Source organism: Tamandua tetradactyla, chromosome 13, assembly GCF_023851605.1.
Source record: "Tamandua tetradactyla isolate mTamTet1 chromosome 13, mTamTet1.pri, whole genome shotgun sequence".
NCBI lineage: Eukaryota > Metazoa > Chordata > Mammalia > Pilosa > Myrmecophagidae > Tamandua > Tamandua tetradactyla.
In genome coordinates, this window is record NC_135339.1 from 27,867,590 (window position 1) to 27,889,292 (window position 21,703).

Sequence of the window (21,703 nt, forward strand, 5' to 3'; positions counted from 1 at the left end):
GAACCTTAGAGGAAGAGGCGGCTGGCCGCGGAGTGATGTGGTAACCGCTTGGGGCAGACCCTGGAGCTCAGTGGGCCCCAGTGCTCAGCCGGTCCTGGCCAGCCACGCTGCGGAACACCCCGCCTTCTCTCGTCCATCCACAATCGCCAGGGCAAATCGCCGCTTCCCCATCCCTCCCCAAGCTCTGTCCCAGCCCCTGGGGCCGCCGCCCCACCCCAAACCCCGCCTCCCGCCATAGCCTTGAAGAGAATCCACAAGGAAATGAACGACTGGCACCGGACGCCCCAGCACAGTGTTCAGCAGGTCCTGTTGGAGATGATAGGCTCCATTGGCAAGCTACAATAATGGCTGCAAATGACTGCAAAGACTCTACCAGGCTGGAGTATTTTTCTTGACAATTCATTTCTTAACAGATTACCCCTTCAAACCACCTAATGTTGCATTTACAACAAGAATTTACCATCCAAATATTAACAGTACTGACAGTATTTGTCTTGATATTCTGCGGTCACAGTGGTTTCCAGCACTATTTCAAACGTACTCTTGTGCATCTGTTGTTCTCTGTTGTGCGACCCCAATCCAGATGAACCTTTAGTGCCTGAGACTGCTCGGATCTACAAAACAGAGAAAAGTAGAACAGAATAGCTCAGGAATGGACTCAGAAGTATGCGATGTAATTAAAGAAATTATTGAATAACCTCTGCAAATAAAGATAGAGGAACTCTGAAAGAGAAAGTCTCTTCAATTTTCATTTCACTGCTTTCCATGAGCCAGCACCTCAACTTTCACTATGCACATGTTTACCTGAAACAGCGGTGCTGTGTGTTATACATACTTGGAACAAATAACTGGAAATGCTGTCGCCTGTACCAACACTGCCTCCTAGCAGAGAAGCGTGTGAATGGCAAGCCAGCTCTCCAGGCGTAACCTAGATGTGAGGCTAAAAGCTTTCCTTATTGACTTAAATTTGAATGACAGCAAGGTGAGGGGTGGTGGGTATACTATGTGCTTGGATGGGGAAGAACAGCTCCACTGACCTGTAGCAACTTGTAAGCGGACCCCTTTAAAACTCACAACAGTTATGGAAAGCAAGGTGAAGAATATGAAGCTGTCTCTATTCATTTTATTCTAAAGGACCTACATCTTGGGTGAAAGTTACAACCAATCAGATTAAAACTGTACCTACCTCCTATATTTTAAGGTCTAATTTTAACTGATCATTATTTAAATGGATTGGAGCTAATAGTGCATAAAGTGTGTGGGCTCTGTTTCCAAATCTTTTATATCTTCCCACCCCTTCACCCTTTATCTTTTCAGCCCCTCTTTCTCTTTCCCATATTTTTTTGGTTTGTATGTGGTTTTTCAGTTACCGCATAGCTAATAGCTCTTATTTTTCTTATGTTTTTAACTGCTTAGGCCTCTCTGGATGTAAGAGTGAAAATTCATTTGATGGAAATACTTGCATACATTAAAAGACCCAATTGATACATTTAGAATGATTAATCTATGTAATAAACTGGTTACTACTGTCATTACAAATAATTTTGTTTGAATAGGATTTTTGATTTTGAGAACTTTGTCTAGCTGAGATTAGTAGTGGATTTTCCCTCACCCCTGAAATGTTTTTATTTATACTGGGTGCATTTCAAACTCATGAAAGAATTCCAGTTTCCAGAGTAAAAAGGATATCCTGAGAATAATTTTACTGAACAAGATAGGGGCATAAGCTTAAAAGCATTTCCATAAAACTTAGTTGTGCAGCATTCCAGGAACATGGCTGCTAAATGCAAAATTTGCTTGTGCTCACTTCAGCAGCACATATACTAAAATTGGAACGATACAGAGAAGATTAGCATGGCCCCTGCGCAAGGATGACACGCAAATTCGTGAAGTGTTCCATATTTTTTTTTAAATGCAAAAATTGCTGTATTAATGAAAACTAAGGGGCATTTCCACAAAATCTTGTGACATTCCCTTGGTATATAGGACATAAAACACAAAGGTGTTGCTATTTGGTAAGTTAAGTCTCTGGTTGTAATTGTAAAAGAAACCTGGGAAACATGAGCACAATCTTGTTTTGGAGAGTCGACATGATTACTTTGTACTAACATTTGCAGGTTGTTCATCCAAATTTAAAATTGTACTGTATGTGGCATTTTTTAAGTCTTCCCTTGACTCTAGTAAAATGTAGCTTGAAACTTGTAAACAACTGTGTTTGCCTGAAACATCATTCATGTGAACTAGGCAAGTTACCTTTTTTTCTTCCCTTCTTCTAATCTAAATATGCACCAGGCCAGCCTGAAGTCCATAGCTATTGTTCTCTAGCCATCAGATTGTTTCAAATGATATCCTTACACTCCTGCACAAAAACTGAGGAATAAATAGCCATTGCTTTTGGTTAAAAAAAGAAAAGAAAAGAAAAAGGGAAACATTTTGGAGAAAACTCAGAGCCAACAGAGGCACAGACATTTGAAGATGCTGGGAATGCAAACAAAGAGCGGACACCTAGACATGGATGTTTGAAGATGGATGCAGAGCCCAGCAGACATCGCCATGTACCTTCCCATGACATGCTAAGCAAACCAGAACCTAGAGATGTGTCCTGAAGGAGCTAAGTAAAGGCCTGCAGATGCTTACAGCGTGGGAACAAGGACCAGCAGGCGCCAGCTACATGACTTCCCATGTGACAGACATTGGCCTTTCTTGGGTCAAGGTATCTTTCTCTGGATGCCTTAGCTTAGACATTTTTATGGCCTTAGAACTGTAAACTTGTAACTTAATAAATTCCCTTTTAAAAGCCATTCCATTTCTGGCATATTGCATTCTGGCAACATTAAACAAACTAAAACAGAATGTAAAATGGTATGGTCATTGTGAAAGATGGTTTGGCAGTTCCTCAGGAATCTAAATATAGAGTTGTCTATGACCCAGCAATCCTGCTACTTGGGATACACCCAGAAGATCTGAAAGTGGGGATCTGAGCAGAGATTTGCATGCTGATGTTCACAGCAGCATTATTTAAAATTGCTAAAAGATAGAAACAATCCAAGTGTCCATCAACCAATGAATGGATAAACAAAATGTGGTATATGCATACGATGGAATATTACTCAGCAGTAAGAAGGACTGAAGTCCTGAAGCACACAACAATATGGAGGAAACCTGAGGACATTATCTTATGTGAAATAAGTCATACACAAAATGACCAATATTTTATAATCTCACTAATATGAACTAATCATAATAACTAAACTCAAGAGTTAAAATCTAGAACGTATTCTTTTTTCTTTGTATTTCTTTTTCTGGAGTGATGCAAGTGTTCTAAGGAATGATCATGGTGGTGAATAAACAACTACGTGATAACATCGTGAGCCATTGATTGCACACCAAGTATGGAATGTTCATATGTTAAGAATATTCATGTTTGTATGTTGTTTTATCAATAAAAATTTTTATAAAATCTAGAACACAGGCTACCAGTAGATAGAATGAGGCCTAAGAATGGGAAACAATTGCTTAATATGTATAGAATATATATAGAAGGTTTAACTAGGTTGAACTGAAACATTTGAAAGGGGATAGAGGTGATGGTATCATGTTATTGTAAGAATAATTAACAGTTCTGAATTGTGGGTGAATGTCATGGAAAGGGGAAGTTTAGAGCCATGTATGTCATCAGAAGGAAAGCTAGAGATTAAAACATGGGAATGTATAACACAGTGAATCTGTGGTGGATAATGTCTGTGATTAACTATACAAATATAAAAAAGTTCTTTCATGAACTAGAATAAATGTACAACATTATTACAAGGAGTTAATAATAAAGTGGCATATGGGAAAAAATGTACCTATTGAAAAATATGGACTATAGTTAACAGTAATATCTTAATATTCTTTCCTGAAAGCAACACATCTCACATCAATACTAGGGGTCAGTAATGGGGGGATAAGGAATATGGAATGTTTTGATTTTTCTTTTTTCTTTTTATTTCTTTTCTGGAATAATGAAAATGTTCTAAAATTGATCATGGTGATATATGCACAATTATGTGATGATACTGCAAGCCATTGATTGTATAGTTCAGATGCTTTGTGTGGTGTATGAATATATCTCAATAAGATTACACTTAAAAATAAGTAACCTCTACAGTGCTGTGCAGTGTCCATTGGTTTATTCAACATAAGGATAAAAGGTTACAATGACCACTGAACAAAAGCACACAAAACTAAAGATAATGCTTTCCTTTAAAATATTGAGCTTAATGGGAAGACTAGAAGTCCAAGAAGATTTACCTTTTGATTTAGCAAACACTTATATAGTGTTAGTACTAAGTGTTTTGCGGTATTTATTTCCACAGCAACTATTATTCTCCCCACTTTACAGATGGATAAACTGAAGCATAGAGGACAGGTAGTATGCATTAGGATAGGGATTGAAATCCAAGCAGTCTGGCTCCAAAGTTCATGCTTAACCACTATGGTTTCCACTAAGCTGGAAGCAAAGCACAGGGGAAATGTGGGATCTAAGGAGCTGAATACTGACCTAAACCCCCAGTAGCACACTGGAAAGTGCACAAAATTTGGGTTCCCACTTTGGCTCTGTCCTCAGTGGAAAACAAGTTACAGAGTCCTTACCTATAAAGGATTCATGGCAAACTCAGTATTAAATATAAGAATGAAAGTAAATCAGTTCACCCATGGGAAAGCATGTGGCCCATAAGGGCACTCAAGAAGTATCTCCTGAATTTAAATCATCACCTGGCTAGCGACTCCATCTGAAATTTCTATTTCTTCTCATCCCATTTGGTCCTGTATGATAAAAATGCATGTATTCCTTTCAGAACAAAATAAACTTAAACCATTAGAAAGTACTAGCTCCATTTACTGAAATTGTAAGGACAATTAGGAATTTGTAAACATTCTATTCCTGTTACTAAAGAAAATAGATCTTGAAGTTGGCCCATATTCTTTTACCTTATAAATCCAAAGTTAAGCTGTCCATAACATAAATCGGTCTGACCTGACAGTATTCCAGTTGCTTCAAAAGAATAAGAGAAAATATATGAAAATTTATATTTTGGGTAGTGCATTACCTAATTTAACTTGCATGGTCAAATTAATTGAACACTATGAGTACACGGAATCTTGGATAGGGCATGAGATTTTGTTGGCTTAAGTGTGATGCCCTGATATATCCCAGAGTAATTTGGGCACTGAATAAAGAAGTATTTGCAAAGTCCCCTTAGGGGACTGGGGAGAAAGGAGGAAATATTCAACTTCCCCATTTGGAGAATTTCTGATATCCTCACAAGCAATAGGGGCAACCAAATCAATAGGCCTAGGCCTTCAATCTTGAGTTTTGCCCCTATGAAACCTACTCCTGCAAAGGATAGGCTGATTTTACTTAAAATTAGGCCTAAGAGTCACCCCCAGAGAACCTTTTTTGTTGCTCAGATGTGGCCTCTCTAAGCCAATTCGGCAGGTGAACTCACTGCCCTCCCCCACTACATGGGACATGACTCCCAGGGGTGTAAATCTCCCTGGCAATGTGGGACAGAACTCCCAGGATGAACCGGGAGCCGGCATCAATGGATCGACAAAGCCTTGTTGACCAAAATGGGGAAGAGAGAAATGAGACAAAGTTTCAGTGGCTGAGAGATTTCAGAGTCAAGAGATTATCCTGGAGGTTATTCTTATCTATTACATAGATATCTCTTTTTAGTTTATGGTGTATTGGAGTGGCTAGAGGGAAGTACCTGAAACTGTTGAGCTGTGTTCTAGTAGCCTTGATTCTTCAGGGGTTTTCATGTTTTATTTTTAATATTTTTATTATAAACAATGAACAAATTACAAACATTCTTGCAATGGTTACAATCAGTGGCTCATAATATCATCACACAGATGTGTATTCATCACCATGAATTTTTTTGAACATTTGGATCTCTCCACAAAAGAAATAAAAAAGAAAAAACTCATACTGCCATATCCCTTACCATTCCCTTTCTTTGACCACTAGTATTTCAATCTACTCAATTTATTTTAATACTTGTTCCTCTTATTATTTGTTTATTTCTTATCCATATTTTTTACTCATCTGTCTGTACCATAGATAAAAGGAGCATCAGACACAATTACACAGTCACAGCCAGTAGCCTTGATTCTTGAAGATGATCGTATAAAGATATGTTTTACAATGTGACTATATGATTGTGAAAATCTTCTGTCTGATACTCCTTTTATCCAGAGTATGGACAGATGAGTAAAAAAATATGGATTAAAAATAAATAAATAATAGGGGGCATAAGAGGTGTACCAGTTAGAAAGGTTTAAGTACCCTAGAAAAGCCATGTTTTAATCCTAATCCATCAAGTGGAGGTAGCCATTTCTTTTAATCCTTATTCAGCACTATAGGTTGGAAACTTGATTAGATTATCTTCATGGAGATGTGATTCACCCAACTGAGGGTTTTAACCTTTGATTAGAGGGAGATGTGACTCCACCAATTACAAGTGGGTATTGATCAGTTTGCTGGAATCCTTTAACAGAGGAAGCACTTTGGAGAGAGCAACAGAGCCACAGAGAGTCATGAGAAACACAGAGCCCATGCAGTCAGAGACCTTTGGAGATGAAGAATGAAAACCCCCTGTGGTAACTTCATGAAACAAGAAGCCTGGAGAGAAAGCTAGCAGATGTCACCATATTTGCCAAGTGCCTTTCCAGTTGAGAGAGAAACCCTTGAACTTCTTCGGCCTTCCTTCTTTTTTTTTAACATGGGCAGGCACCGGGAACTGAACCTGGGTCTCCAGCATGGCAGGTGAGAACTCTGCCACTGAGCCACCATTGCCTGCCCGGCATTGGCCTTTCTTGAGTGAAGGTAACCTCTCGGTGGTGCCTTAATTTGGACATTTTTATAGATTTGCTTTAATTGGGACATTTTCACAGTCATAGAACTGTAAACCTGCAACATAATAAATTCCCCCCTTTAAAAGCCATTCCAGGGTGGGCCACAGTGGCTCAGCAGGCAGAGTTCTCACCTGCCATGCCAGAGACCCGGGTTCGTTTCCTGGTGCCTGCCCATGCAAAAAAATTAATTAATTTAAAAAGCCATTCTATTTCTGGTATATCAGATTCCAGCAGCTAGGAAACTAGAAAAAAGAGTAAAATCAATTGGGTAAATGGAAATACTGGTGGTCAATGAGAGGGAGGGGTAAGGAGTATGGTATGTATACATTTTTTTCTTTTCTTTTCCTGGAGTGATGCAAATGTTCTAAAAAATGATCATGGTGATGAATACACAACTGTGTGATTCATCCATGTGTGGAATGTATGTGTGAGAAGATTTGTCAATAAAAATATTTTTAAAAGAGAGGGAGAGAGTGAAGGTGTGAGACAGTAAACTTCCATCACAGAAAGTCAATGAAGAAATTTTTAAACCCTGCCAGTAGTTACAATTACTATGGTGTCTCCATGGCTGCAAGTACAGATGAAGCAGAAATGTTAACTTCAGCAAGTTTCAAAAGAATGCTACTGATCATTTTCTAATAAGTTTATTCCTAAGCCAAAAGAAGACAGGAAATGTTAATGAAGAAATCAATTGAACACAAGTCTTTTTATCACAACTATACAATACGAGCCATATATGTAAAACATGTGCAAGGAAAAAGAAGCCATAAAAGGAAATTTAATTCATGTGGCTTTTAACATTTTTCGGAGTAACTACAATATCGATTCCACAAAATAGGAAAGTTTTAAAAACAAATGAAATGAAATGACTTAAGGCTCTGTGGTAACTGAAATTGTCTAAGGCTTTTGTGATATTATGATGGAACGAATATATTTCATATATGGAAAGATTTAGTGCATTGTATGCAGGACAGATGATCAGTTAGGTGAGAAAAAGTTGTTTTCTATTTAGAGATTAAGTATGATTTAAGGTGATATGTATAGTTGACAAGTTGACAAGGGGTAGACATGTGATAGTTAGGTTCAGGTGTCAATTCAGCCCCATTGTTCTGTTGTTATGGACTTTAAACATCAGTATGTGAAAAAACAAACGAAAGAACAAATGAGGAAAAGCATTGTGAAGAGACGTCCCAAGATGGCGGCTTAGCGAGGACTGGGATTTAGTTCATCCTCCAGAGCAGCTAGCAAATAGCCAGGAACAGTACAGAACAATTGCTGGGGCCACGTCAGTGACCTGACACACAGTGTACCCCAGTCTGGACCAGCTGCGATCCTACCCAGAACTGTGAGCCCCCCAAGCCACAGAGGCTGGCGCCCCTCCTGCACAGGCTACTTCCCAGAGGAGATAGGAAAGAGACTTTACTAACAGCAAGGGGCTGAGCACAACCAAATTCCAATTGTGGAATTAATTAACAAACTCTGACTACTAAAAATAGACTCCCAGCTCAGCTGAACCTCCAATAAAAGCTGAAGTTGCTGTTTTTTGCCCCATTACAGAGGGGGCAGGGCTGATGGAAAAAGAAAACAAAAACAAAAACAACAGAGGGTTATTTTGGATTCAGCACAAAATACTTGAAAGGGTCTGGGCCCTCAAGGAAAGGAGGGGGCACATAGGACCTGATGATACACAGAGCAAAGTACCAACTTAAGCCCTTGACTAGCAAACCCAAGGAATGGGGATCTTGATCTGAAAAGGTGGTTTTTTGTTTGTTTGTTTTTTGCTGTGTTTCTATGGCTTCACTGCTCTTTGGATACAACTGCTAGGATTCTCAAGCTCCAATTGCCCCAAGTGTGCTGGTTTGAAAGGATGTATGTCCCCTAGAAAGCCATGTTTTAATCTAAATCCCATTTTATAAAGGCAGAATGATCCCTATTCAATACTGTATGTTTGAAACTGTAATTAGATCATCTCCCTGGAGATGTGATTTAATCAAGAGTGGTTTTTAAGCTGGATTAGGTGAAAAAATGTCTCCACCGATTTGGGTGGGTCTTGGCAAGTTTCTGGAGTCCTATAAAAGAGAAAATATTTTGGAGAATGAAGGATATTTGGAGAGAGCAGAGAATGCTGCAGCACCACAAAGCAGAGAGTCCACGAGCCAGTGACCTTTGGAAATGAAGAAGGAAAATGCCTCCTGGGGAACTTCATGAAACCAGAAGCCAGGAGAAGCAGCTAGCAGATGACACCGTGTTTGCCATGTGCCCTTCCAAATGAGAGAGGAACCCTGACTGTGTTCGCCATGTGCCTCCTCACTTGAGAGAGAAACCCTGAACTTCACTGGCCTTCTTGAATCAAGGTATCTTTCCCTGGATGCCTTAAATTGGACATTTCTACAGACTTGTTTTAATTGAGATATTTTCTCAGCCTTAGAACTATAAACTAGCAACTTATTAAATTCCCCTTTTTAAAAGCTGTTCTGTTTCTGGTAAATTGCATTCTAGCAGCTAGCAAACTAGAACACCAAGCAAGGGTGGAATTAAGCTTGTCTGAGAACTTGTTTGGAGGCTGTGCCTTCCCCAGGAGAGGGATGGGGCCTAGCTCAGGCGGAATCCCTCCCTCAAGGAATTCAGACCCGCAAGTCTGGAAAACTGAAGCAATTAAAGCCAGCCTACAACCCGACCTCTGTCTCAACCATGCCAAGCAAGGAGAGTCTGCTGAAGTTAAAGGTACCACATCACCTTATGCTGATGGGACCTGCAGGCAGACAAGCACCACATACCAGACAGGATAGGAAAAACACACTGTCCAGAGGCTTCATGGGAAAGTCTTTCAACCTGCTGGGTCTCATCCTTAGGGAAAACTGATGCAAGTGACTCTTTCCTCCTCAGAGGAGGCCAGTTTGGTCTGGGAAAATCTGGTGGGGTCTATAATATCTAAATAGACCCTCCTAATTTGGGGGGAGGGGAGACACCATACAGACAGGTCAAGAAACAAGAAAACAAGAAATGAAAATTTCTCATCTGTTAAACAAAACCTATGCTAGAGGTCTAGAATAAGCTGAACTGAAAGTCAAAGAACAGATACACAACAAAATCATGCAGCAAGAAACATCTAGGTAAAAAAGTGAAAACAATCTCCAGAATAAACTAATTAAGGAAATTAAATGTTTAGATGCCAGTAAAAAATAATGAATCATACTAGAAAAATTGAAGATGTGGCGCAGTCAAAAGAACAAACCAACAATTCATATGAGATTCAGAAGTTGAAACAATTAATTCAGAATGTTCAAACAGACATGGAAAATCTCATCAAAAATCAAATCAACGAACTGAGGGAGAATATAAAGAAGGCAAGGGACTAACAAAAACAAGAAATCAAAAGTCTGAAAACCAAATCACAGAACTTATGGGAATGAAAGACACAGTAGAAGAAAAAAAAAAACGGAAACCTACAATGTTAGATTTGAAGAGGAAGAAGATAGGATTAGTGAACTGGAGGATGGGACACCTGAAATCTGACAAGCAAAAGAAAATATAGGGAAAAGAATGGAAAAATATGAGCAGGGACTCAGGGAATTGAATGACAACATGAAAAGGAGGAGAAAAACTTTCCTCCTAAGATCAGGAATAAGACAAGGATGTCTACTATCACTATTGTTATTCAACATTATGTTGGAAGTTCTAACCAGAGCAATTAGACAAGAAAAAGAAATACAAGGTATCAAAATTGGAAAGGAAGAAGTAAAACTCTCACTGTTTGCAGATGATATGATACTGTATGTCAAAAACCCCAAAAAACCCACAGCAAAACTTCTAGAGCAAAAAAATAAGTACAGCAAAGAAGCAGGTTACAAGATCAACACTCAAAAATCTGTAGTATTTCTATACACTAGTAATGAACAATCTGAGGGGGAGATCAAGAAAAAAATTCCATTTACAACTGCAACCAAAAGAATAAAATGTTTAGAAATAAATTCAACTAAGGATACAAAAGACCTAATAAAGGAAACTACAAGAAATTGTCAAAAGAAATCCCAGAAGAGCTAAATAGATGGAAGGGCATACCATGTTCATGGATTGCAAGACTAAATATAGTTAAGATGTCAATTCTACCTAAATTGAAAATCCCAAAAACTTACTTTCCAGAAATATAAAGACCAATAATCAAATTTATCTGGAATTGCAGGGTTCCCAAATAGCTAAAAACATCCTGAGAAAGAAAAATGAAATTGGAGGTCTCACATTACCTAACTTTAAGGTGTATTACAAAGCTACAGAGGTCTAAACAGCATGGTACTGGCATAAGGATAGACATACTGACCAATGGAATCAAATAGAGTGTTCAGATATAGAACCTCTCATCTATGAACAATTGATCTTTGATAAGGCAATCACGCCAACTCACCTGGGACAGAACAGTCTCTTCAATAAATGATGCTTGGAGAACTGGATATCCACATGCAAAAGAATGTGGATATCTCTCACCCTATACAAAAATTAATTCAAAATGGATCAAAGAACTAAACAGTAAAGCTAAGACCATAAAACTTTTAGAAGAAAATGCAGGGAAATATCTTATCAATCTTATAATAGGAGGTGGTTTCCTAGACCTCACACCCAAGCATGAGCATCGAAGAAAGAAATAGATAAATGGGAACTCCTCAAAATTAAACACTTTTGTGCATCAAAGAACTCTGTCAAGAAGGTAAAAAAGACAGCCTACACAATATCAGATAAAGGTCTAGTATCAAGAATATATAAAAAGGTTATTCAACTCAACAACAAAAAGACAAACAACCCAATTGCAAAATGGGCAAAAGACATAAACAGACACTTCTCGAAGAGGAAATACAAGTGGCTAAAAGGCATATGAAAAGATGCTCAACTTCCCGAGCTATTAGGGAAATACAAATCAAAACCACAGTGGGATATCATCTCACACCTACCAAAATGGCCATTATCAATAAAACAGAAAACGACAAGTGCTGGAGAGGATGTGGAGAAAGAAGCACACTTACCGACTGTTGGTGGGAAAGTAAAATGGTACAACCACTGTGGAAGGCAGTTTGGTGGTTCCTCAAGAAGGTAAAAATAGAATTTGCATCAGACACAAGGTTTTCACAATCACACAGTCGCATTGTGAAAGCTATATCATTATACAATCGTCTTCAAGGAACATGGCTACTGGAATACAGCTCTATATTTTCAGGCAGTTCCCTTGAGCCTCTCCATTACATCTTGACTAACAAGGTGATATCTATTTAATACATAAGAATAATCTCCAGGATAACCTCTTAACTCTGTTTGGAATCTCTCAGGCATTGACACTTTATTTTGTCTCATTTCATTCTTCCCCCTTTCAGTCAAGAAGTTTTTCTCAATCCCTCCAGCTCATTCAAGGATTTCTGTCCCATGTTGCCAGGAAGGCCCACACCCTTGAGAGTCATGTCCTATGTAGAGGCAGAGGGCAGTGAGTCTGCTTTTCATGTTGGCTGAGAGAGAGAGAGAGGCCACATTTGAGCAACAAAAGAGGTTCTCTTGGGGGTGACTCTTACGCCTAATTTTAAGTAGGCTTGATCTATCCTTTGTGGGGTTAAGTTTCATATGAACAACCCCCAAGATTGGGGGCTCAGTCTATTGCTTTGGCTTTCCCCACTGCTTGTGAGAATATCAATAATTCCACTTGGGAAGTTGAATTTTCCCCCTTTCTCACCATTCCCCAAAGGGGACTTTGCAAATATATTTTATTCACTGTTCAAATCACTCTGGGATTTATCGGGGCATCACTCTGGACAAACCAAGAAAATCTCATGCCCTACTCAAGGTTCAATGTACTTATGGTGTTCAATTAAGCTGTCTCCATATTATATTATATTAGGAAATGCACTAGTCAAAATATAAATTTTGTACCAAATAAACATTTTTTGCTTTAGTCTCACACATAAGTTAAAATTTTAAAATATTAATTACCATCTATTTTCAACAACCTGCAGCAATGACATTCCTTTGTTCTCATGTAAAAACATTTTTTAAATTTGTACATTTAATCACTATCATTATAGGCTCTAGGCATTTTTAGGTTATACCATCTCAGTCTTTATCATCTATCATTCTTTCTGATTTCATTTGTGCCCCCAGCCCTCCTTCCTCTATTATTCTCACATTCAGCTTCATTCAGTGTTTTAACATAATTGTATCACAGTTAGGTAGTATTGTGGTATCCATTTCTGAGTTTTTACAATCAGTCCTGTTGCACAACCTGTATCCCTTCAGCTCCAATTATGCAATATCTTACCCTATTTCTATCTCCTGATGGTCCCTGTTACCAATGAAATTCTCCAAGTTTATTCACTAATGTCAGTCCATATCAGTGAGAACATACAGTTCTTTTGTTTCTGGCTAATCTCACTCAGCATAATGTCCTTAATATCTATCCATGTTGTTACATACTTCAAAATTTTATTCTGTCTTACAGCTGCATAATATTCCATTGTAGGTATATACCACAGTTTGTTTAGCCACTCGTCTGTTGATGGGCATTTTGGCTATTTCCATCTCTTCATAATTGTAAATAATGCTGCCATACATTGGTGTGCAAATGTCCATTTGTGTCCTTGCACTCATGTCCTCTGAGTAGATACCTAACAATGGTATTGCTGGGTCATATGGCAATTCTATACTTAGCTTCCTGAGGAACCACCAAACTGCCTTCCACAGTGGTTTTACCATTTGACATTCCCATCAACAGTGGCTAAGTGTGCCTCTTTCTCCACATCTTCTCTAGCACTTGTCATTTTCTGTTTTATTGAAAATGGCCATTCTGGTGGGTGTGAGATGATATCCAATCATGGTTTTGATTTGCATTTCTCTAATGGCCAGGGAGGTTGAGCAACTCTTCATGTGCCTTTTGGCCATTTGTATTTCCTCTTCTGAGAAGTGTCTGTTCAAGTGTTTTGCCCATTTTGTAATTGGGTTGGCTGCCTTTTTGTTGTTGATTTGAATACTCTCTTTATATATTCTTGATACTGGACCTTTATCTGATATATTGTTTCCAAATATTGTCTCCCATTGTGTAGGCTGTCTTTTTACTTTCTTGACAGAGTTCTTTGATGTGCAAAAGTGTTTAATTTTGAGGAGTTCCCATTTCTTTCTTTTTCAATGCTTGTGCTTTGGGTGTAAGGTCTAGGAAACCACCTCTTATTATAAGATTGATAAGATATTTCCCTACATTTTCTTCTAACAGTTTTATGGTCTTAGATCCAATGTTTAGTTCTTTGATCCATTTTGAGTTAATTTTTGTATAGGGTGAGAGATATGGATCCTCTTTCATTCTTTTGCATATAGATATCCAGTTCTCTAAGCACCATTTATTTTTTTTATAGCTTTGCCTTTATTTACATTTACATTTTACATTAATTTCATGTGACACTTTATAGTTTTTTGTATAGGAGCTTTTAAAGTTATTACTAGATATTTATTTTCACTATTGTAAATTGTACTTTTAAAAATTATGTTGTGAAGCCGTTTGTTTTGTTGTTGGTTTATAGAAGTATAGGTAATTTTTACATATTGAACTTCCCAATTATCTCTGCCTGTTTGCACTCATGCTCTTGGGTAGTCCCTTCCTTTTGAATGTGAATGGGAAATGGGACTAGCTTTTTGACCAATAAACTATGGCAACAGTGATAGGATGTCACTTCTGTGATTATATTACATAAGATTGTAATGTCTACTTTATTTGGAGACTCTCTCTTGCTTCTCTTTGGGAAGCTCATGTGTCATGTAACTGTGGGTGGCCTTAGGCGAACACTAGCGAGGAACTGAGGGTGGTCTCTTGATCAACAGCTAGCAAGAAACTGTGGTCCTTGTTTCTACCACTACATCAAACTGAATTCTGTCAACATATAAGCTTGAAAGCAGGTCCTACCCCTGGTCAAGCTTTGAGATGGACTTCCAATCCTGGCTGACACTTTTTTTAAAAATTTATTTATTAATTTAAAAAATAAGAAACAAAATAAAACAACATACATAATCAGTAACTCACAATATCATCACTTAGTTGCATATTCATCATTTCTTAGAACATTTGCATTAATTCAGAAAAAGAAATAAAAAGACAATAGAAAAAGAAATAAAATGAACACATGAAAGAAAAAAAAAAAGATTATACCTACCATACCCCTTACCCCTTGCTCTCATTGATCACTAGCATTTCAAACTAAATTTATTTTAGCATTTGTTCCCCCTATTATTTATTTTTATTCCATATGTTCTACTCCTTGGTTGACAAGGTAGATAAAAGGAGCATCAGACACAAGGTTTTCACAATCACACAGTCACATTGTGACAGCTGTATCATTATTCAATCATCCTCAGGAAACATGGCTACTGGAACACAGCTCTACATTTTCAGGCAGTTCCCTCCAGCCTCTCTATTACATCTTGAATAACAAGATGATATCTACTTGATGCATAAGAATAACCTCCAGGATAACCTCTCGACTCTGTTTGGAATCTCTCAGCCATTGACACTTTGTCGCATTTCCCTCTTCCCCCTTTTGGTTGAGAAGTTTTTCTCAATCCCTTGATGCTGGGTCTCAGCTCATTCTAGGGTTTTTCTCAATCCCTTGATGCTGAGTCTCCGCTCATTCCAAGATCTCTGTCCCACGTTGCCAGGAAGGTCCACACCCCTGGGAGTCATGTCCCACGTAGAGAGAGTTAGGGTGGTGAGACTGCTCATTGTGTTGGCTGGAGAGAGGGGCCACATCTGAGCAACAAAAGAGGCTCTCTTGGGGATGACTCTTAGGCCTAAATTTTAAGTAGACTTGACCTATCCTTTGCGGGATTAAGTTTCATATGAACAAACCCCAAGACTGGGGGCTCAGCCTATAGCTTTGGTTGTCCACACTGGTTGTGAGAATCTCAAGAATTCAACTTGGGGAAGTTTAATTTCTCCCCGTTCTCACCACTCCCCGAAGGGGGCTTTGCAGATACTTTTCCACTCACTGATCGAATCACCCTGGGATTCATCAGGGCATCACTCAGGACAAACCAGCAAAATCTCATGTCCTACCTGAGATTCCAAGTACTTATGGCATTCAATCAAACTATCTACATAAGTTATATTAGGAAATGAACTAATCAAAATATAAATTTTGTAACAAATAAACATTTTTTAAGCACCATTTATTGAAGAGACTGTTCTGTCACAGGTGAGTTGACTTGAATGCTTTATCAAAGATCAATTGTTCATTGATGAGAGGGTCTATATCTGAGCACTCTATTCTATTCCATTGGTCATATATCTATCTTTATGCCAGTACCATGCTGTTTTGACCACTGTAGCTTCATAATACACCTTAAAGTCAGGTAGCATGAGACCTCCGACTTCATTTTTTTTTCTCAGGATACTTTTAGCTATTCGGGGCACCCTGCCCTTCCAGATAAATTTGGTTATTGGTTTTTCTATATCTGAAAAGTAAGTTGTTGGGATTTTATTTGGTATTGCATTGAATCTGTAAATCAATTTAGGTAGAATTGGCATCTTAATTATGTTGAGTCTTCCAATCCATGAACACAGTATGCCCTTCCATCTATTTAGGTCTTCTGGGATTTCTTTTGACAATTTCTTGTAGTTTTCTTTGTATAGGTCTTTTGTCTCTTTAGTTAAATTTATTCCTAAATATTTTATTCTTTTGGTTGCAACTGTAAATGGAATTTTTTGCTTGATTTCCCCCTCAGATTGTTTATTGTAGTGTATAGAAACACCACAGACTTTTGAGTGTTGATCTTGTAACTTGCCTCTTTGCTGTACTCATTTATTAGCTCTAGTAGCTTTGCTGAGCATTTTTCAGGGTTTTCAACATATAGTATCATATAATCTGCCAACAGTGAGAGTTTTACTTCTTTCTTTCCCATTTTGATGCCTTGTATTTCTTTTTCTTGTCTAATTGTTCTGGCTAGAACTTCCAACACAATGTTGAATAATAGTGGTGATAGTGGACATCCTTGTCATGTTCCTGATCTTAGGGGGAACGTTTTCAGTTTTTCCCCATTGAGGATGATGTTAGCTGTGGGTTTTTCATAAATTTCCTTTATCATTTTGAGAAAGTTTCCTTCTATTCCTATCCTTTGAAGTGTTTTCAACAAGAAACGATGTTGAATTTTGTTAAATACCTTTTCTGCATCAATCGAGATGATCAATGCAGTTTTTTGCTTTGATTTGTTGATATGGAGTATTACATTATTTGATTTTCTAAAGTTGAACCATCCTTGCATACCTGGACGAATCCTACTTAGTCATGGTGTATAATTCTTTTAATGTGCTGCTGGATTCGATTAGCAAGAATTTTGTTGAGAATTTTTGCATCTATATTCACTAGAGAGATTGTTATGTCGTTTTCTTTTCTTGTATTGTCTTTGTCTGGCTTTGGTATGAGGGTGATGTTGGTCTCGTAGAATGAGTTAGGTAGCTTTCCCTCCTCCTCATTTTTTTTGAAGAGTTTGAGCAGGATTGGTACTAATTCTTTCTTGAAGCCATCTTGTCCTGGACTTTTCTTTTTTGGGAGCTTCTTAATGACTGATTCAATTTCTTTACTTGTGATTGGATTGTCGATGTCATCTATTTCTTCTCGAGTCAGTGTTGGTTGTTCATGCCTTTCTAGGAAGTTGTCCATTTCATCTACATTGTCTAGTTGATTGACATAAAGTTGTTCATAGTTTCCTCTCATTACCTCCTTTATTTCTGTGAGGTCAGTATTTATGTCTCCTCTTCCGTTCTGGTTTTATTTATTTGCATCCTCTCTCTTCTCCTTTTTGTCAACCTCTCTAAGGGTCCATCAATCTTATTGATTTTCTCATAGAACCAACTTCTGGTTTTGTTGATTTTCTTGATTGTTTTCATATTCTCAATTTCATTTATTTCTGCTCTAATCTTTGTTATTTCTTTCATTTTGCTTGCTTTGGGGTTAATTTGCTGTTCTTTCTCTAGTTCTTCCGAGTGGACTGTTAATTCCCTGATTTTTGCCCTTTCTTCTTTTTTGATATGGGATTTAGGGCAACTAAATTCCCTCATAGCCCTGCCTTTGCTGCTAAGGAAAGCAGCATAAAATCCCATAAATTTTGATATATTGTGTTTTCATTTTCATTTGCCTCGAGATATTTTCTGATTTCTCTTGTAATTTCTTCCTTAACCCATTGGCTTTTTAAGAGTGTGTTGTTGCGCCTCTGGCACTCTGCCTATTATTGATTTCCAGCTTCATTCCTTTATGATCTGAGAAAGTATTTCATATGGTTTCAATCTTTTTAAATTTATTGAGACTTGCTTTGTGACCCAGCATATGGTCTATCCTTGAGAATGATCCATGAGCACTTGAGAAAAAGGTGTATCCTGCTGTTGTGGGGTATAATGTTCTATAAATGTCTGTTAAGTCTAGCTCATTTATTGTAATATTCAAATTCTCTGTTTCTTTATTGATCCTCTATCTACATGATCTATCCATTGATGAGAGTGTGGAATTGAAGTCTCCAACTATTATGGTAGATGTGTCTATTTCTCTTTTCAATGTTTGCCTCGTGTATTTTGGAGCATTCTGGCTCAGTATATAAATACTTATGATTATTATGTCTTCTGTTGAATTTTCCTTTTATTAATACATAGTGTCCTCTTTGTCTCTTTTAACTGTTTTACATTTGAAGTCTAATTTTTTGGATATTAGTATAGCTACTCCTGCTCTTTTCTGATTGTTATTTGCATGAAATATCTTTTCCCAACCTTTCACTTTCGACCTATGTTTATTCTTGGGCCTAAGATATGTTTCCTGTAGACAGCTTATAGATGGGTCCTGTTTTTTAAATCCATTCTGCCAGTCTCTGTCTTTTGATTGGGGAGTTTAATCCATTAACATTTTAGTGTTATTACTGTATGGGAGCACTTTCTTCTACCATTTGCCTTTTGGATTTTGTATGTCATATCTAATTTTTCTTCTTTTTACCTTTACTCATAGTCTTCATTTCTACACTCTTCTCCACACCTCTCTCTCCTGTCTTTTCATATCTGCCTCTAGTGCTCCCTTTAGTATTTCTCGCAGAGCCAGTCTTTTGGTCACAAATTCTCTCAGTGATTTTTTTGTCTGAAAATGTTTTAACTTCCTTGTCATTTTTGAACGACAATTTTGCTGGATATAGAATTCTTGGTTGGCAGTTTTCCTCTTTTAGTAATTTAAATATATTATCCCACTGTCTTCTCACCTCCATGGTTTCTGCCGAGAAATCCATGCATAGTATTATTGGGTTCCCTTGTATGTGATGGATTGCTTTTCTCTTGCTACTTTCAAGATTCTCTCTTTCTCCTTGACGCTGACATTCTGATTAGTAAGTGTCTTGGAGTATATCTGTTTGGATCTATTCTCTTGGGGGTACACTGCACTTCTTGGATCAGTAATTATTAGTCTTTAATAAGAGTTGGGAAATTTTCAGTGATAATTTCCTCCATTAGTTTTTCTCCTCCTTTTCCTTTCTCTTCTACTTCTGGAACACCCACAACACGTATATTCGTGCGCTTCATGTTGTCATTCAATTCCCTGAGTCCCTGCTCATGTTTTTCCATTCTTTTCCCTATATATTTTTTTGTGTGTTAGATTTCAGATGCTCTGTCCTCCAGTTCACTAATTCTATTGTCTGCCTCTTGAAATCTGACATTGCAGGTTTCCATTGTTTTTTTCATCTCTTCTGCTGTGCCTTTCATTTCCATAAGTTCTGTGTTTGGTTTTTCAGACATTCAATTTTTTCTTTTTGTTCTTTCCTTGCCTTTCTTATATCCTCCCTCAATTCTCCCAGAACAGTTTTAATCTCAAAAAAGAGAAATTAACATTAGCCTAATAAGGAAAAGCCATGACTGATAAAAACCTTAGGTTGGAGTCTAAAATTTTAATTTATATTATTCATTTTAACAATTATATGTATAATTTATATTTATAATTTGTAAAATACTAATGGCAAAAGCTCAGATTCTAGAAAGACAAAGGAGGTAGTATGGCCCTTCCACATCTCTATTAAAAAGAACAACTTTTAAATCTTTTTATTTTTGGAAACAGTAATCCCAAATTTTGGATCATGTATTAAAATGCCTTTTAAATTTCAAAAAGTGTTTATTATAAAGCACATTGAATAATGAAACTAGAAAACATATTCATTTACCTTAATTTTAAAGGTCATAATTACCACCCATTTTGTTTTACAAAATGCAAAATTCTTAATTTGGGGAATGGCATATTGAATTACAGCTTAGAATCTGGATTGCTGCAGTAAAATAAAACAGCTAAGGTTTTATGTAAATATGACAAAAATCATGATATTTCAATTGAAATATTCTGTAATTATGAACATTAGGGTTTTATTACGGGGGTTAGCATGGCCTAGATACTAGAAATTATGAGTCTGTAGGGACCTTCCTAATAAAACTTTCAGGGTATGATTTAAAGGTGTTCTATCTGGCACATTTCCCAATATTTTTTTTTTGATAGTATTAAATTTTTATATTCTCTGGCTATATATATATATATATATATATATATATATAGTATGCTGTACCACAGGGGTCACATTTCATTCTTTTTTCATGTGAGTATTCCCTTATTGCAGCCTCATTTGTTGAATTTTTTTTTCGCTAGGTTTTTTGTTTTTGTTTGCTTGTTTGTTTGTTTTGGGAAGTGCATGGGCTGGGAATTGAACCCTGGTCTCCCACATGGCAGGCAAGAATTCTACCACTGAACTACCCTTGCACCCCCTCTCTGGTTATATTTTATAGCATTTTTAATTAGCTAAGAGCAGGTCTGAATTCAGAAAAGATAACGGCCTCGAGGAAATATTATACCAGGACTATCTGTAACTGAAAAAGTGATAATGTACATATACACATATGTTGTAAACTTTGTTATAACACTACAAGATGTGATGTAAGCTAGTAAGAGAAGAATATTAACTTAGGAAAGTGAAAAAGATGAAGTTTTTAAATGTGAGCAAGGTTTATAGTTAAAAGATTGAGAAAATAAGAGTTTTAATATTACTAAAAATCAAATAGAGAGGCAAAATTAGTTGAATTCAGCTAGAAATAATATATATATGAACTTCGCACCTATAACTAAGTCAAAAGTCTTTGTATATGGACCAGTTGGTGATGAAATCTAATCACTACAGAATTCAGGAGACTATGTCATGGGAGTGGTCCTCCATTACCTCGAGGTAGAGACTCTTCTTTCTTCTTGTGGCTGAGAGTCTCTACTTGCTAAGTAGAACTCAGGACTGTCACTTGTTGGAATAACAACACTCCTACAACAAAAGAAGCATCAAAATCCTCACCTGTGTTTTCCCTTCAATGTAGACTCCCATGAATTCTGTGACTCCCTTTCCTTTCAAATGTATATCTGAATCTCTTCTCAGATGTAGACATTACCTCATTTATTGTTATTCCTTTTTTCAAAAAGAAAAAAAGGAAATTGTCAAATAATAAAGAGTGCTAAGAAACTAAAACTGTGATAGAGTAAAAATTTCAATAGGCTGTAAGATAAAGTTGAAGAAATTACCTAGAGAGTAGTCCAAAAATCCTGAGTAGTTTTTAAATGGCAATTTAACAAAAAAAGAATAACTATATCAGGAGGGAAATGGGGAAAAGAAAAAAAGAAGTGGTTTAACAAAGCTAAATCCTCTCCTGATATAATAGGAAATCAGTTGTTAATGTTGTAAAATGATGACTTAAAAGCTGGTAGATGAGGGTGGGCTACAGTGGCTCAGCAGGCAGAGTCTC

General features: G+C 37.2%; 1 non-coding gene across 1 annotated transcript; it reads left to right on the forward strand.

Moving 5' to 3' along the window:
* The first annotated feature begins 1,799 nt into the window (after positions 1-1,799).
* Positions 1,800-1,906, forward strand: LOC143654708 (U6 spliceosomal RNA). The gene has a single exon (XR_013161900.1). It is a non-coding gene; the product is annotated as a U6 spliceosomal RNA (small nuclear RNA).
* The last annotated feature ends 19,797 nt before the right edge of the window (positions 1,907-21,703 follow it).